Raw genomic sequence first — 18,800 nt, 5'->3', positions numbered from 1 at the left:
GGCGTATTGGAAGGATTTTCAGGCTGATAATTAATTCTGAACTCATCCTCTGTGGCCATCAAGTCATAGAGTGGGATTCAGACCCTTGGCTTCTGGCTCAGAGGTAGGGATGCTACAGCTGCACCAAAAGACCTTCTCGTCAGGAGTCTCACAGCTCATCAGCAGAAACGGACGGCAGAAAGATGCTAGGACTAGGTAAGTGATTTAAAAGTTTTCTGGAGACTGCTTTTGCTCACCATTTGGATCCACCCTACCTGGGCTTGCAGACTACTGCCCACCCCCAATCCATACATACCTTGTTGAAACTACTGTCCTGAGTTCCCAGTACAGCCTGATTCCCTTTTACCTTTGTATCCTGGTTTGGGGATTGAATAGGAGAGTATGTAGATGCTGGTCCAGACTTTGGCTGAATGGTCCATTTCTGTGCTGTAACATTCTGTGAAAGGCTGTGGCAATGAGGCAGGTCATCAGAATCAGTCACAGATTTGACGATCTGTGCCCATGCAGCTGTCTAATTGACTATGCAGCTACCCAATGGTAGTGCAACTTGCGTTAGGGAAGCACACAGTCAGAAAAATCAGCAAGCAGGAGCTCATAGTGCACAGCACAAAACACACACGGCTTATGCATGGACATAAATGAATTATGTTTGCCATACAGCTTCCAGATAGTAGCGTTCATTACGTGGAGAAAGCTTAAAGATCAAACACGCATTTCACTGAGTGCTATACATCTTCATTCAAAATCTTGAATCATGAGCTTATTTTGCATTGTTGCTGTGTAGCAGCTCCACCAGCCTTCCTGGCTTCCCAGCTTCTTCAGAATATCCTCTGTGCTTACCTCTCCAGGCATACTCACAGCCAAAGAGATATTTTATGTAAATTGCAATGGCACCTGCTGCCAAGTGCTGACTGCTGACCTCAACTGTTCTTTCTGATTTAGTAAGCTACATGTTACAGCAGACAGGACCAAAAAAGCCCAATTGATCATCTGTCTGCACCTACTGCTTGCTTTGCTAAATGGAACTGGAAAGAACTCAACCCCAAAAATGAGTGACGTGCAAAAGTCACCGTACCCACTGAAAAATGCAGGGTCAGAGATCACCTAATTTTAAGATATGGGTGCCCACTATATTAAATAGGCCAAGAATTACCTGGGAAATAAGGGTACCTTTCCTGCCAAATAAAGTGGGAATAGCCCGCTCTTGAAAGATCAGAAGAAAATTCCAGGCTTCATGAGTCCATGATCCCAATTTCTGACAGCCTTGGATGGCTGGTCTCACTATTGACAAACCAAATGACTGAGAATCTGGGTTTGTGGAAACCCCTGGTATTGAGAGCTTTGCTTGGAGTGGGCAGGTGCTCTGCATCCAACAGATCCAGGAGGTCTGATTACCAGATGTTTCAAGTACAAGTCTCATTCCAGGACTTGTTGACCACGGAAGGAGCATTCATCTGTAGTCCAACAGATGCATCATCAGCCAGTTAATCTTTACCACACTATCTCACTATTCCCCAAAGGGAAAGAAAGTGTGTGTGAAAAAACAAAACAAAGTCAATTAGAAACTGCAAGTTTAGTTCGCCCCCCCTATCATTTTTAGGTCACATCTAATTTCTGGCTTTTTGCTTGGAAAGCTTATAGTCTATTGATCTCTTGAAGATTTTTCTCTTCTTCAGTTTGGATAACACAAACTAATATTATATACAATCATCATCCAAAGTATAACACCAGCAGAAATTAGCTTTTCTCCCCATATACATTTGCTTCAAAACAAGTTTTGATAGTACATGTGGCAAACTGAATGTGTTTTATATTGTGCTGCCCATTGTAATTTTTAGGGGTACAGGTTGCATGTTGGCCAATGTATGCACTCAGGCTGCTCGAAGTTGGTGATCTACAGTCAGATCTTCAGCACCAAAAACACCACACAGCATCTCAAGTGTGTGCTTTGGCATTGTGCCCATTGGAAAATTCAGGGCCTGAAGAGCTGAAAGGTTTGAGGCGTTGCAAGTATTTGGAAGCGCGAGTCATGGGAACATAAAGCACTAATCTTAAACTGCAGAGCCAATCTTACCAGTACCGATGCTTGTCAATTTCCTCAGCGATGTGCAAGGTGCTACAAAAAGAGATAAAGTCTATGACAAAACAGAAAATAATACTGCAGCTAACACACACACGCAAACATGCATTGTAGACCATTAAAACTGCTGCATGATATTGAAGAAAGCGTATTGTACATTCAGCACTCAAATCAATAACACAAGAGTACTGTCTGCTTCACCACTATGACATTCTCCATCAGCTATTCTGAAGGCTTTTGAATGTGATTGCTACTTGTAGTTCCCACTTCTAGTGAATCAGAATTGTGTGTTGGTGAACTTGGTTTACGAATGTGTGATAGAGTCACTCTTATACGGATGCCAGGATAAACAATGGGGCAGAGGCCTGGGTGTTTGATTATCTGTCTGCTTCCTGGATGTGTGGTGGGAGGAAGTGGAGAAATCTGCAGTTCGAGTGCAGCACATTGGCGCAATGGTTCGCACTTCTGCTTCACAGCACCGAGAAACCGGGTTCAATCCCAGCCCGGGTCACTGTCCATGTGGAGTTTGCACATTCTCCCCGTGTCTGCGTGGGTCTCACCCCCACAACCCAAATATGTGTAGGGTAGGTGAATTGGTTATGCTAAATTGCCCCTTTATTGATAAAAAAAGAATCGGGTATTTTTAAAATCTGCAGTTCTATCTGCTTTTAAAGCGGAAGGAAGAAAAAAACATTTAAAAGAACAAATGTAAATATTTAAGTCAGCAGAGGAAAAGAACACGTTAGAACAGAAGTTAAAAGGAAAAAGTAATGGGAAGGAATGTTACTACCAGAATTAGGAATGCAGTCATGCACATGAAAAATTACTTTGTTTGCCAAAATAATTTGGTAGAGTTTTCTTTGCTGTTGATTTATCTATTTTTGAGGGTGGAAGTAAAGATCATATAAGTCAACTCTTGGGAAATCACTACAAGACTACAATATTTTTGTACTTCCTGCAGCAGGTCCAAGCAGCCCTCAGTTAATGGATGTTGTGAAAAATCACTTTAATTTGTCAAAAGATTAAATGAATGGACATGCCATGTGTAGCTGAGCATTTTACAGTATGTATCGCTCTAATATGAGTATATGCAGCATTTCCTGAGCACCTGATTACACGTGTTTTAACGATTTTATCAATACCATTGTACTGGTAGAAGTCTTACAACACCAGGTTAAAGTCCAACATGTTTGTTTCAAGCTCTAGCTTTCATGCTAATGTTTGAAACAAGCATGTTGGACTTTAACCTGGTGTTGTAAGACTTCTTACTGTGCTTACCCTAGTCCAACACTGGCATCTCCACATCATTGTACTGTTATAATGGAGCTGATGAAATATGCTGCCCAGAACATCTGGAGATGGCCAAGGACTGGCCCTGAGGAACTGGCTGCAGTGCTGGAGCAAGTCCACCTCTCACAGGTGGGCAACATCAGTGAATGGATCATCAAAGAGCATTTCCTGCACACGGCTCCACCATTATCTACTCAATGCACCTCAGCCACATCACTCAAAGGACAAAGAACAATACAGCACCCTTCGGCCCTCGAAGCCTGTACTGGTCATGATACCAACCTTTGCCAAAAACCTCAGCACTTCTTTGTGCCGTATCCCTCTATACCCATCCTATCCATGTGCTTGTCAAGATGCCTTTTGAACTCAATCAAACTTATCGCACTACAATCATTAACATTCTTCCTCACGTTTGCCGGGCATGTGGAAGCATCGGGAGCAGTGAAGAACCACGAGGAGACAGGGGTGCACCTGAACCTCCTGGGTCCACTGGGTGAGAGGGCGCTCCATATCATGGGGCCAGCTGTTACTGGCTGGTTTAGCACAGTGGGCTACATAGCTGGCTTGTAATGCTGAACAACGCCAGCAGCGCGGGTTCAATTCCTGTACCAGCCTCCCTGAACAGGCGCCGGAATGTGGTGACTAGGGGCTTTTCACAGTAACTTCATTGAAGCCTACTTGTGACAATAAATTATTATTATTACTATTACTGAGGTTGTTGAATCTGGCGTCACTGAAATAATTCAGAATGGCAGTCTGAACTTCCCTTATGTGCTATCCCAAATCCCATCACCCTCATCCTGCCAAGTGGCATGATGTGCAAGCTTCAGGTGGTATGGCCAGGCACCTTTTGTTTTCCACACATTCACCTTCCCTCACCCTAACCCTACCCTTCTGCATTTCTGCTTTCAGATACCAAATGTTTTCTGTCTGGATAGCCAATGTAGCCTCATAATAGGGCAGAACGGTGGCACAGTAGTTAGCACCGTTACCTCACAGCAGCAGGAAATCGGGTTCGATTCCGGCCCTGCGTGTCTTGTGGAGTTTGCACATTTTCCCTGTGGTCTGTGTGGGTTTCCTCACACAGTCCAAAGATGTGCAAGTTAGATGGATTCGCCATGCTAAAATACTGCTTCATGTCCAAAGGGTTCAGTGGGGTTGCGGGGTAGAATGGGGGCATGGGACTAGGTAGGGTGAGCCTTGACAGGGTTGGTGTAAACTTGATGGGCTGAATGGCCTTCTTCTGCACTGTAGCGATTCAATGATCATGAAGGGAACAACACCACCAGACCTCTGATGAAGAATCAGTAATCTGATAATTGCAGTCACCAGTTCAAATCAGGTGTTGTGCGCACCTTAGTGCAGGCGGGTGTCGGTAGGGTCACCGAGAGACCGGTCGTGGTATTCCTGATTGCAGAAGAAATTCCCAGGGCCACGACATGCCATGGACAGTCCCTGATTGGCTGCTGTGTTCGAAGGGGCTGCACGGCGAGAGGCTGGCCTGTGTGCTGGTCACTGAGGGTGGGGGGGGGGGGGGGGGGGGTGGCAGGGGCTGACGGGCAGCCAGGTGGATGCCTGATGCTGACGTGGTGGCCCCAGCTTGGAGCTCTGCTCTGGTTCTCGCCCTCTGCACCCTACTCGGCTGATCCCCAACCACCAATCAGCAGTATGTGACCTGCGGCTCCGTGGTCAAACTGCTCAACGGCTGGCACAACGTCCACTTGCACTCTCAAGATGTGAAATACAGGTTGGGAAGTGGTCAGCAGTCTGTGACTGGGGCAGATGCATTGGACAACAGTAACAGCTACTAGATATTGCGAGGGAAGTCAGGTCAATTTTGTCGACAAGGAATACCAATCAAATGAGGCCAGTCAATAAGGCTGCCACATGTCACCACTGGAAGAAACATACACAGTCATCACTTTGTGAGCCACTCTCTGGGAACCAGGACGTACGTGCTTTGGTGAGAATGGAGAAAGAGATGACTTGGATGTTTGACAGTGCAATGCAGTGGAACCAGTAAGAAATATTGTGACATTGTGTATGTTTGACAAGTTACTTCATCTCGTCTAATTATCAGAAAAGCAAGATGGCACTTTTTGCTATACTTATTTAAATTTCTAAAGATATTTAAAACAAAGTTTGTGTGCAAATCTAAGTATGTGCATATTCAACAATAATTGCTTTAAATTTTCAGTAGTTAAAAAGTCATTAACTTGGAAAGTTTCAAATTTAAAAAAAAAAGAATACCGGCCACAATGGGCTTTTAAGTTGAGAATGGCAGCTGCCACTGGCCTTTAAATACAAATGATGGTCTTTCTGCCAGATGCGATGGAAGAGGAAAGGTCACACACCCGGCACGCACATTAACAGGGCTTTGACAAAGGGTCATCTGGACTCGAAGATCTTTTCTCTCCCTACAGATGCTGCCAGGCCTGATGAGATTTTCCAGCATTTTCTCTTTTATTTCAGATTCCAGCATCCACAGTAATTTGCTTTTATACAGGAGAGTCCATAACAGGACAAAGCAGTACTACTGTTAGCTCTGTACAGAGTTCCAGGCCCTTTGGGGAACAACCCATTAAGAAGAAGCTGAAATTGGTAACAAAGCTGTATAAAGATGATTTCTTGAGGTGTGGCTTAGGTTATGCCAATGCAAATCAGGATTCAGCGCCCATGTGTGTTATATTCAGAGAAATACTGACAAATGAAAGTTTAAATCCCTCAAAGCTTCTAAGGAATTTGAACACTAAGCATGGCGAGTTTGAGGACAAACCTCTTGATTTTTTTCAAAAGATGCAGCAAGAACTTAAATCACCAGCTGAAGTCCTTTGTTTCGTTATGCTCTTGAGGTAGCATAAGCTGCTTCCTTGATGTACACTCTGACAAAGGAAGGTTCAGACTTGGAGATAGGTTTAACACATTTATTAAACTGTTAATGATTCTCTTACATGGATTCGACTCACCTGTTAATCCTGCTATAGCTACTCAGGCTGACGAACCAGTCTGCTACAATCCAGGTGGTGGGTGTGATGTGTTTCAAATCAATCCAGTGTACTCACTGAGTGTCTCCACTGGAAAGAGGAAGATCATGTGTGCTGTGTCCTTTTATATGGGTTGGTGTAATGCCCTCCTGTGATAGTGTCACCTCTGTGTGTGTCGTGAATGCCCATTAGTCGTGTCCTATCTTACTGACCTATTGGTTGAATGTCTGTGTGTCATGTCGCTGGTGCTCCCTCTAGTATCTAGCTAGTCTACGTGTATTCACATTAACCCCTTGTATATTTACAGTGATGCATATCACCCATCCTTAACAGAAATGTAACATTGAATGACAAAGCAAGTGAAATTGTGAGGACCAAGCTGGCTCTTCTGTGCATTAAATGTTAGCAGTAGTGGTGTATCGCGAAGATCAGCCAGCTTGGGTCACGAAGGTCGGCAGGCAAGGGTTGCAAAGGTCGGCCGCTTGGTAAAAGTGAGCCCCAGGAAAAAAGTTTGACAAGCACTGCCTTAGAGAGTAGTATAGAGTCGGACTCTTCCTGTTGTGAATCACCAGGCTCATCTGAATTGCAGTCAGGCCTGGGGGTAGATAGTTCATGGCCTAGCGCACAAGAGAGATCACAGAGAGGTTTTACTTCAGAGGACTCAGATGAGATCTTTGATGGGGTGGTGCACAGGAGCATGCCCAAGAGCTTACACAGAGAGATGTTTGGTGCATTGGTAGGTCTGCCACAGACACTCTGTCACAATCAAGAAATATGGAGGACTCCAGATGCAACTTGATCCAAAAATTTGCATACATTTGCGGCCCATCCTTGCTAATGTAGAAGTGATGGTCAAGTTGAAGACAGAACCTGAGGATCTACCAGTGACGAAACATCAGTTGGCCGAAGTCTCAGCTGCCACTGCAGCACAGACAGAAGCCACTATGCCAGCACGTAACCTGTCAATGTTGCAGTGGAATCTCAGACCGAGGTCTATAGGATTCATGTGTGCTGCTCTGCAACCCCAGATTATTGCCATGCAGGCTCCCCCTTCTGTGATCATTGCTGCAGAGGAAGACCTCAAAAAGAGCTTGTAAATCAGCAGACCAGCAATCTGACCCCCTACAGAGTACTTGGATTGATGAGATGATGCCCCAGGAAATGGCAGTGGCTCTGCGGTCCATGAACCTGCCTTCATCTCTGTGTTCCCACCACTGCCACTCCATCAATGCTCTCCTGCTGTCTTTCAGCCAGCCAGACCAGGCTGCTGCAATCCCCCAACTGAGATAGAGCAGTCCAAAGCCAAACACGCAAGCCCAGAGCTGCTCAAAGTCATCCTCCAAGGCCATCTGCAATCTCCCCTATTAAAAGTCAGCAACCTTCCACCAGTCATGCTACAGCTACTGGGGTAGCATGGCTTCAGGATACAAAACCAGACAAAAACCCCTCATGAGACTAGCACTCAGGGAATGCACAAAGGTGGAGTTCTGTTTTAGATGTATTATTGGAAGTTCCATTGCATAATATTGGGAAGGAATAGATTATTGTGGTGGTTTTTGTTTCAGGGTTTTGGCCAAGAGCACAATATGATGGTAAGTGGCCAGTGGATTGATTTGTGGAGCAACTATGATGTGGGAACGCATCTGGATCCAGAGTATCTGATCAGAAATCATACTTACAGAGTGACGGGGTCCCAGATGCCCCCTCCCTTCTGTCTCCTTCTGAGGTGCCCTTTGAAGCCCTGTTAGCAAGGGTTGGGCCCTTGTGATAGCTAGGTTGTGGGCAGCAGACCACCATATACTGGAGGTCCCCCCCATCCCAAGTGGTGCAGGCATCAAAACTGTTATTTCAGGATGCCAATGCTTTGCTCCATGATGTCCCAGCCGTCCTGATACAGCAATGGACAGCAAACTGTAAAATGCTGCTGATGTCCTACGCTTACACCTGGAATAATTGACGGGTGTTGAAATTTAGGGTCCTGGTGTTCTTTGATTCTCATCCCGGGATGATACCCCGGAAGTGTAGAATATTTTAGTTTAATGGGCAGCATGGTCGGCGCAGGCTTGGAGGGCCGAAGGGCCTGTTCCTGTGCTGTACTTTTCTTTGTCTTTTGTTCTTTGTTCACATACTTTGTGAAATTTAGGTGTCTCAAACACTACCTGGCTGAGCCAGACATAGGAGAAATGGTACCTAAAAGACCATTGTTGGGTGAGGAGCTGGGTGGAGGGTTACTTTGATCACCTGAACATCAGTGACTGAGAGAGGGTGACCTGACCTTCATAGTCCAAGATAGCAGAGCATGTGCCAAATGAATGTTACAGACTGTTTGATGTCACAATTCACCAACTCTGCCTGCTTCCAGTGTATACAAATTATCTTTATAGTAGGGTAATGGAATATTACATTTTTTAAACTTTGCTAAAGCAAGGATTGCTATAAATAAAGAGTTTATACGTTTTTAATATCTGGGATTGTCTGTTTAACTTAATGTAAAATGGAGTAGTGAAAGGAATCGTGTAGCCTGTTCTGAATCCTGCTTGGCAACATGACTTGATTGCTATGGGAACAGTAAGGCCCAGCTTGTTTTACTTGAAACAAGGTGAAAAATGTTCACACCTATAAACAATGACAGGAGCATCTATGCTGACTATAAGTAGACTCAAGTCTCAGAAGGATGTATTAAGAATATCAGGTTTAATCAATGGTATATTTTAAACTGTCTATTTAATTTCAACACAGAATTGCAGGTCTAAAGTATAGTTACTTTGGCATTTCCATCTGGATTCACGTTGCCATCAGAGGCCATTGTAGAATAGGGTTGCAGGTTTACTAAAGATAACCCTGAATCACACAGATAGGGTAGTCTGTAAAATCTGAGAGGGAGAGAGAGGGAGAGCAGAGAGATAAAGGCAGCCAGTCCCTATTGTTCACCATGCAGAATGTGGGGAGGAGTTCATGCTCGGATTGAAGAGATGAAGCTCGGGAGGATTTAAACAAGACTGAAAGATTTGCCCAGCTTTGGCTGGAGGGAGGAATTTCCATCAAATCCATTTGAATCTCTCAACAATTTCCTATCCATACCATGAGATTGCCATCATTTCCATGTACCTCAATAATAGCAGGCAATCTCTTTGCATTATCTTTACTATCAAATGCTTTCTGAAAATACAAACTTTGATCCTCCTTATCTACCTACCAGTTCAAAGAAGTTTACTAGTTTACTTTGATGTGGTCTACTTTTCAGAAAACTACACTGAAATTGATGTTCTGGTTGACAACACATTCTTTAATAGAAGGTGAAGCTGTCAGGTCTCTGCTCTTCCTATGTATACTGTCTGCCAACTGATCTTTAGCCAGATTCATTTTAAATAAGATTTGTTATGATTTTGTTGTAATAAAAATCTTTATTGTCACAAGTAGGCTTACATTAACACTGCAATGAAATTACTGTGAAAAGCCCCTAGTTGCCACATTCCGGCTCCTGCTCGGGTAGGCTGATGGAGAATTCAGAATGTCCAAATTACCGAACAGCATGGCTGGGATTCTCTAATCCCGCGTTGGGCCGGAGAATCGGCAGGGGGCCGCACGAATCCTGCCACGGCGTTCCGACACCAGGTCTCCGATTCGGAGAATCGGCGGCAATCGCACCGGTGAGGTCGCCGCAGCGCCACTCGGGGGCTGTTGAAATCCCCCCCCCCCCCCCCCCCGGCGATTCTCCGCGCTCGACGGGCCGAGTGCATCCCGCCGGCGTCATTTGTGTATGGTCCTCCTGGCGGGACCTCGGCGTTCTGGCTACGGGGGCCGTCCTGGTTGGGGGGGGGGGGGGAGCCAACTCCTGGGTGGGTGGGGGGGGGGGGGCCTCCACGGTGTCCAGCCCTGTGATTAGGGGGAAACCGATCGGCGGGCGGGCTCATTCCGGCGTGGCCTATGTTCCTCCACACCAGGCCCCTGTAGGGCTCAGCCATATTGCCCAGGGGCCACAGAAATGCGCCGGCCATGGCGGCGCCTGCGCGGACCCGCACTGGCCATGGCAGGCTAGCTTTCGGCGCCGCAATAGCACACTGCACTCTCGCGCCCTTCTAACCCCCCAAAGAAGGCGTGAATGCCTGGGCCTGGAGGCCCGTTGACACCGACGACGGCTCATGCCGGTTTTGATTTTGGCGTCAACACTTGGCCGGGATTTCGGAGAATCCCGACCCACGTCTTTCGGGACTTGTGGGAGTAAACTCCATCTACAAGTTTGCTGACGACACGACCATAGTGGATTGGATCTCGAACAACGACGAGTCAAAATACAGGAGGGAAATAGGGAACCTAGTGGAGTGGTGCAGCGACAACAATCTAATAATATAATAATAATCGGTTATTGTCACAAGTAGGCTTCAATGAAGTTACTGTGAAAAGCCCCTAGTCACCACATTCCGGCACCTGTTTGGGGAGGCCGGTACGGGAATTGAACCCGTGCTGCTGCCTTGTTCTGCATTACATGCCAGCTATTTAGCCCTCCGTGCTAAACCAGCCCCTCAATGCCAATAAAACTAAAGAGCTGCTCATTGACTTCAGGATGCAAAGTACTGCACTCAACACTGTCTGCAACAAAGACCCCTCCCACCCAGCTTACTCTTCCAACTTCTTCCATCGGGCAGGAGATACAAAAGTCTGAGATCACGCACAAACAGACTCAAAAACAGCTTCTTCCCCGCTGTTACCAGACTCCTAAACGACTCTCTTATGGACTTATCTGATTAATACTACACTCATGTATGCTTCACCCAATGCCGGTGTCTATCTATTTACATTGTGTTCCTTTGTGGTGCCCGATTATGTATTTACTTTTTCTTTTTTTCATGTACTAAATGATCTGTTTGAGCTGATCGCAGAAAAATACTTTTCACTGTATCCCGGTGCACGTGGCAATAAACAAATCCAATCCAGCACCCTTCTGACAGAGCACCGAGGCAGATTGTAACATTGTGAACAGGTGTTTAATGTGGCCACATATATACCTAGCCACTATTGCTAAACTGTGCCCTGCACCCATGCCAACTTAACTGGTGTCTAACTTTCTGGCCTTACGGATCCTAACGTTATGTCTAGGTGGATTTCCAGATGGTACATTAGGAGTGGAAGCGGCCTGCTGTGATTCCTGTCCTGCGACTGGGGTCCCTGTTGGTGTCTGTCTTCTAGGGTGACCGGGCTTGTATGGGCCGGCTGCTGCTGGGTGTCCCAGGTAGCGTGGTGCCATCCTCTTCTGCCTGCTGCCCACAAGGTGGGCAAGGGACAGGGGCGGGGGTCCGAGGTACTGCAGTGTTTCAGCACCTCCCGTGCGGGAGTCACTGACATGGGCCCCATCATCTCCTCCACCCCTGGACTACTTCATGGGTTGGCTAACCCCTGAGACGCCCCCGCCACTTGACGCTGCCAGTCCTGGAGGTCCGTTACCATCTCAGCCAGGTCTGCATGCTCGTGGGCATGGAGCAGAGGGAGTGGACCACCTCCATCTGCAACTGTGCCACATCACCGATTGACTGTGCCACCATCTTTTGGGTCTGTATCACAACAGCCAGTGACTGTGCATCTCACTCTGGGACTGGGCCAACTTCCTCTGCATCTGTGTCACGTCGGCCAGAGCCTGGACAATGCTGCCGCCGCTCTCAGCCATGGCCCTCTGTGACTGGGCCACGCTCAAGAGAGTTGCTGCACTGTCCAGGTGGCTCTGGGACATTGCTGCCTATGAGTGGGCAGTCCTGTCCTGGGTCTTGGCCAGCGCCTGAACAGAATACCCCAGGCTTTAGACATGCTGATCCACAGCCGCAACCCTTGCACCCAAGGCCTCCAATGTGGACCCCATCCGTGCAGTGTTGGCCTGGATCATGCAAGGCCGGCACCAACCCCTGCTCTTGTGCACGGTTGGACTCCTCCACCTGCGCATGCAGGTGCTGGATGCTCGCCGTCATCTCCATGATTGATGGGAGAAAGAAGCCTGAAACCCATCCAGAAGCCGGAAACCCATCTGGATGGCAGCTAGTCCCTGTGGTCGGCCCGCCCTCCAACTCTCCGCCCCCTCTGGTCTTCCTACCTCCACCTGATATACAAGAGCATGTGTGTGGTGCGCACCAGGAAATGTTCCAGGAGTCTCTTCGCTAAACTGCCCAACCGAGGTGAGTGTCTCTGGGATGCTGGAGTGTGTTGGAGACAGCTGTGACGAGAAATCCATGTCAACATCAGCCTCAAGCTCTGGAGTGCCTTGGGTTTCAGGCATATGGGTCCCCTCTGTGGCGGTGTCATCATCACTGCTTGGCTCCTGGGATTTTGGCAGTGGCTGTGGCTGGGGGACACCAGAAGGGCCCACCCCATCACCAGCAGGTCTTGCAAGACACAGGACAAGACATCTGATCAGACTGCGGGCCGGGGGGGGGGGGGGGGGGGGGGGGGGGGTAGTGGGAGTGTGGGTGTGGTGTGAGGGTGGTGTGGGGGTAAGAATGCGTGCGGGGGTTGACACACGTGGCATGGCATGCGCAACTCAGCAGTATCTCACTTCCTCACCCGAGGCTGACCCCGGTGACTGCCATATCCTCGGGCCTGCTGACCACATCCAGGGCCCGTGGCTCTGCCGCAGTGAGGGGCCACAGGTCCAGCAGTCCCTCTGCAGTCTTCTCCCACTCCTGGCAGTTATGGGTGGTCTTTCCCCGGGGGTGGAGGGGGGAACGTAAAATGCACAGTGTTAGACAGTCCGATGCATGCAGCCCAGGGGGGTGGGTAGCTGTGGCTTCAGTAACCAGAGCACCCGGCCATGGCACCCGGTATGGGTGCTGGCATGTAGTGCAGAGTGGAGGTTCAGCTACTCTTCTGGTGGGGGTTGGGGTTACGCGTGTGTGTGACGGGGGTTGATGCCAGGGGCACGGTTCCGCTTACTCACCCTGCCTGCCCTGAGGAGACTATACAGTTTTTTATGGCACTGCAGGCAGGTCTGGATGGTGTTGCTGGTGGCTCTTACTGCCTCTGCCACCTGCACCCGGGCACAGAGAATGGCTGGCAGCTTATTTCCCGTGCCAGGGTACAGTGTCACCTGCCTCTCCTCCACGGTGTCCAGGAGGGTCTCAAGTTCGGCATTGGTGAAACATGATGCTGCTCTCATTGCTGCCATCTTGTTGGCTGGGATGGTGTGTGTGAGGAGTCAAGTGTGTATATGCAGCTGCAGCTTGTCAGCCTCCTGAGTGTCAATCGCAAACCCGGTGAATCCCGCACTGTTTCTCATTGGAATCGATTGTGTTCCACGTGGTGCCGGTGCTAGCCCCTCAATAGTTGCTGAATCGGTCCAGGTGCGGCGCCAGTTTTACTGTCATGGAACTCCACGAATCCTGTGCTAGCATCAACAGTTAGTCTCAGGAACAGAGAACCCCGCCGAGTATTTCTGTCAAATCTCCATCTTCCTTGCTCAAGAGAACATGCAAGCTTTTAAAATCTAAACGTATATCGAACTCTCGGAAAGCAGCGGTTAGAGTGCTGTGTCCATGTCTGGTCACCACATTTCAGGAAGGAAGTGGAGAGGGCACAGAAGAGATTTACTGGAATGGCTGCAGGGATGAGGAATTACATTCACAAGGTTAGATTAGAGAAGTGGGGTTATCTTTACAACAGAGTTAAGTGGAGATTTGTCAGACTTGTTTAAAATCATGGAAGGTAAAGAGTAAATGATTAGAAACTATTTCCAATGGCTGTAGAGCTGATGACGAGAGGAGGCAGATTTAAGGTGATTGGCAAGAGAACCATAGGAGGCATGAGGAAAAATATTTTGAAAGCAACCTGTGGGTAGGATTTGGAATACACTTCCTGAAGGAGGGCATATGCAGATTCAATAATGGCCTTCAAATGGATACATATGTGCCTGAAGGGGACAAAGTTGTGGGGATATGCTGAGTGCATGGGGCTAACGGGATTATCTTCTGAAAATGCTGGCCAGACTCAATGATCAGAATGGCATTCTGCTACGTTTTACCATTTTAAGGTTCTCAAACTCAATCCTCTCTCCATACTATGGGTGAGATTTTTGGGCCAACCAGCGGCATGCTGTCTGGTGAGGGAGGCGGCTCGCCATTGGGTGTCGGCAGGATTTTCTGGTCACGACGGTGTCTACGGTGTTTTGCCCGGCTCGCCCATCCCACCGCCGGGTGGTCACCTTCGGCCGGATCCTTTGATCCGCCAGCGGGAAGAGCTGGAAAACCACGGCCAAGATCTTCAGTCACCTTTTCAACCTGTTTTAACTTCTACTGGTGTAGGAAAGTAGGGGGTTTGGTATTTAATCCCAGTTTAGTTTTTTTTAAAGGTTTCAGTGCTAATGATAGAAATCTTTGGCTTCCTATTTTCTCTGAAATTTTACAGTGCAAAAGAAATCGCCGATGTGTCATGTTAATAGGAAGATGGGAAGTGGAACCAAACAAACATGAAGCACTTATGGGTTTGGCTGTTGTGGTTACTGACCATAAGTATAGTATGGGCTTGCCATATTTCATGTTGATTATTCTCAAGCAAAAGCAACAAACACTGAAATTAATAAAGTTCACAATAAATTTAAGCCCACTTCTGGAACATGTTTGTTTATTCATATATTTTAAAAACTATGCACATCTTAGCAGGAAAAGTGAAATACATTACAGCTGAATACGCAATTACATTTTAAGCAATATCTAAAATGACTTTATTAGACCCTACAGAAACGTCATGCTTCTCGACCTACGTCTTTGATTATCTTTTATGTCCGAACAAGTTGTGTACTTGCAATGGGGAATGCTGGTCACCCAGATAAACCACTAGTATGATGGAAGTGGCCTTTATCTTTCTTCAAGCAGCAGGGGAGGATGAAAAGAGATTAACTCATTTGAATGCATTCCATTTCCTGGGACTATTTTCTTGTTGTGATCAGTATAAATTTCCATAAAAAGCAAGTGAAAGAAAAACATGTATTTTATGCCAAATCCTCCATGTACCGCCATTGCCACACAAAGTACTTAATACTAAAGAAGCACTTGCACTCAACCATGAAAAATCAACCAAACGGCATTGTTACAATAACAAATATATTTTAAAAAATTATTTTCCTAGATTGCTGAAAACGCAAGATAAAATGGGTGGAGGAACTGATCTGTCCTGTTAAGGTTATCAGTGTCCAGTTCACTGACTGGAAATGCCACAGCGTAACAGAGACTTGAAAATGATACACAATTCTGCTCAAGCACAAACAGGTCAATAGTACTTTGGATGTTTCCATTGGGGATAACAAATGCAAAAATAAAACTATTAATAATTTCAAATGGTTCAAAATTATTTCCGTCCAGCTAATCGAGGCTTTCTATTTTACTTTGCTTATGCTAGGAGTAGGGTTTTGCATTGTGCTATAGTCTTCAAAATGTGATTTATCATCACTTTTCTTTTTGGATAGACAAGTGTTTATTGCATTCTCAATGCAGCAGGAAAAGGTTTGTGTGTGCAATGTTTGTCATCATGTTTTGCTTTGTGAACAAATATTTCCATATGTTCATTAGTCTGCCATCCAGTCTGCCCTTAAATCTTCGTATATGTCAATAAGTATTCCTTCAGCCGACCACATCCCACATGAGGCCGATTTTGTGCCGCGTTCGCTGTTAGCAAGAATAGCGCCGCGGAAGCAAGGCCTCGCAAGAATCGGGAAACGAGATTCTTGCTGGAGAGATCACGTTTCCCGATTTTGCCCACTCCCCAGTCCAAAGATGTGCGGGTTAGGTGGATTGGCCATGCTAAATTTCCCGTAGTGTAAGGTTAATGGGGGGATTGTTGGGTTACGGGTATACGGGTTACGTGGGTTTAAGTAGGGTGATCATTGCTCGGCACAACATCGAGGGCCGAAGGGCCTGTTCTGTGCTGTACTGTTCTATGTGCTATGTTCCTTGCCTGTGATGTTGTCATTTAGGTACATTTTAATATGTCTACACCTGTTTAAAGTTCTTCCCCTCCATATTGTCCCCCTTCACAGGATATGTGATATCACGTCGGTGAGGTTCTCAACAGCTTTGTGACGATGGGATCCTTTCGGGGTGCCAAGGTAAGTCTAGCCCCCGGTGGAAGAGGGACATATCCAGGAAGTGTCCTGGTACTTCCCCCAGCACGGGTTGGATTGGCGGTACCAACCTGTGCCAGAGGGCAGTGCCAAGGGTGGGCCCTCTGGGAAGCGTTATTGGAGGGTTGGAGACCCTCCCATGACGTTGGAGAGGGGAGGGTGCCCCCGAGACTGCAGTGTTGGGGCCATGGGGTTGTTGCATGCGAGTGGAAAACCCTGATGCCTGCAATGTTTGTGGCGGGGGTGTTAGGGGAGAGCCCTGTGGTGATATGAGTGGGAGCACTGCCATTGGTGCAGAGCATTGGTTCCCCATTGGCTCTGGCTGGTCATGTGCCTCTCGTCTGATTGGCTGGGACTAGTCATGTGACTGCTCACCAATTGGTTGAGAGGCAAGTAGACCCCGCCTCCGAGGCGGGGTATAAGTACCCAGGTTTCCCGGCGGTCAGCCTTTCTCTGTAGTCGACCACCGGGCGAACAACTAGCTGATTAAAGCCACAGTTTGGATCTTCATCGTGTCTCGCGTCCAATTGATGGTACATCAATTTAATCAGCTAGAATTTTGGAATGGAGCTACGCATCAAGCCTGACTGCCTCCGCACCAGCCCACATGCCTCAAATGCGCCTGCAATCTTTAAACATTGGCAGGCGTGCTTCAACAGTTACCTGACAACTGCAGCCAGCAAACCCTCCAAGGAGCAGAAACTCCACATCTTCCACTCGTGCGTGGGCACGGCGGTATATTCAATGATTGAGGACGAAAGCGATTATGATGCGGCCATGGATATCCTGAAAGGACACTTTCTCCGGCCGGTCAACGAAGTATACGCACGGCATCTCCTGACGACTAGACAGCAGTTCCCTGGTGAGTCACTCGACGGGTTTTACCGAGCCCTCACAGCTCCAGGGAGAATGTGCGCCTGTCCCCAAGTTTCGGCGACCGAGCTCATGGAACTTTTAATTAGAGACGCTTATGTTGCTGGCATGCAATCCTCCTCTATCCGCCAACGATTGCTGGAGAAGAACGCCCTCAGCCTAGCTGAGGTACGGACCCTTGCCTCCTCCCTGGAGGTCGCTCACCTGAACGCCCGCGCATACGCCCCTGGCCGCGCAGCAACCCCTTGGACATCGTGGCACATGCCACCTCCGTCCTCCATTACCCCATTCTCCCCTCCCCCAGGCCTGCGCTGCGGGACGCTCCGACAAGCTATTGGGGCCCCGCTGCTATTTTTGTGGACTCTCCAAGCAACCCCGCCCGCGCTGCCTGGCCCGCTCCGCTCTGTGTAAGAGCTGCGGGAAGAAGGGCCACGATGCGGTGGTCTGCCAGACCAAGTCGGTCGCTGCTGTTCCGCACAGTGACCACGGATCACCAACCCCCCCCCCCCCCCCCCGGACCCCCCAGGGCCCCACGCCGCGCACCGACCTCTCCGGCCCGCCTCCCGGCCCCCGCAACAGGCCCACGGTCCTCCCAACCCCCGCTCCTGGCTGCCCTGACCGGCCCGCAGACGCCACTGACACTGCCCTCAGCTGCCACGAGGTCCCCACGGGCAGCAGTATGCGTACGTGGAGTATCCCGACAGTCGGCAGGATACGGTCTCGCTTCAGGACCTGGCACCCGCCGTCGTGCGGCCCTCTCCTCTTCCATCAACACCCCCCCAACCCCAATTCCCCCCAGCACCCCCCGCGCCCCCACGACCCAGCGCATATACCCCCTCTTCCCCGATTACAGCATCCCCACAACCGGCCCGGGGTACGGAGACACATCTACGACCGACGCTCCCGGAGGCAAGGACGACCATCGGCCCGACGTCACCGGCTCCACTGCAATGTTCCACCAGAACATCACGGGCACCCGACAGGCTGATCGTGACCATATGATGCAATCATGGGACTTTATTGTACTCTATTGTAATTTTTTTGCATCCTAATGTAGTATGTAGTATTGTTTATTTTGCCACGAGCCAGTGGGCAGCCCATATCTTCGATTATCTCTACTCATATCACCAGTCCTCGGACCCCCCTTCTCTCTTCCCCTCACACAAACACCCCCCGCCTTCTTTCTCCACAAGGGGTGAATGTGGTGATATGAGTGGGAGCACTGCCATTGGTGCAGAGCATTGGCTCCCCATTGGCTCTGGCTGGTCATGTGCTTCCCGTCTGATTGGCTGGGACTAGTCATGTGACTGCTCACCAGTTGGTCGAGAGGCAAACAGACCCCGCCTCCGAGGCGGGGTATAAGTACCCAGGTTTCCCGGCGGTCGGCCTTTCTCTGTAGTCGAACACCGGGCTAACAACTAGCTGATTAAAGCCATAGTTTGGATCTTCATTGTGTCTTGCGTCCAATTGATGGTACAGC

This window comes from Scyliorhinus canicula, chromosome 1 (genome assembly GCF_902713615.1).
Source record: "Scyliorhinus canicula chromosome 1, sScyCan1.1, whole genome shotgun sequence".
Classification (NCBI taxonomy): domain Eukaryota; kingdom Metazoa; phylum Chordata; class Chondrichthyes; order Carcharhiniformes; family Scyliorhinidae; genus Scyliorhinus; species Scyliorhinus canicula.
This window is presented reverse-complemented; position numbering follows the sequence as displayed.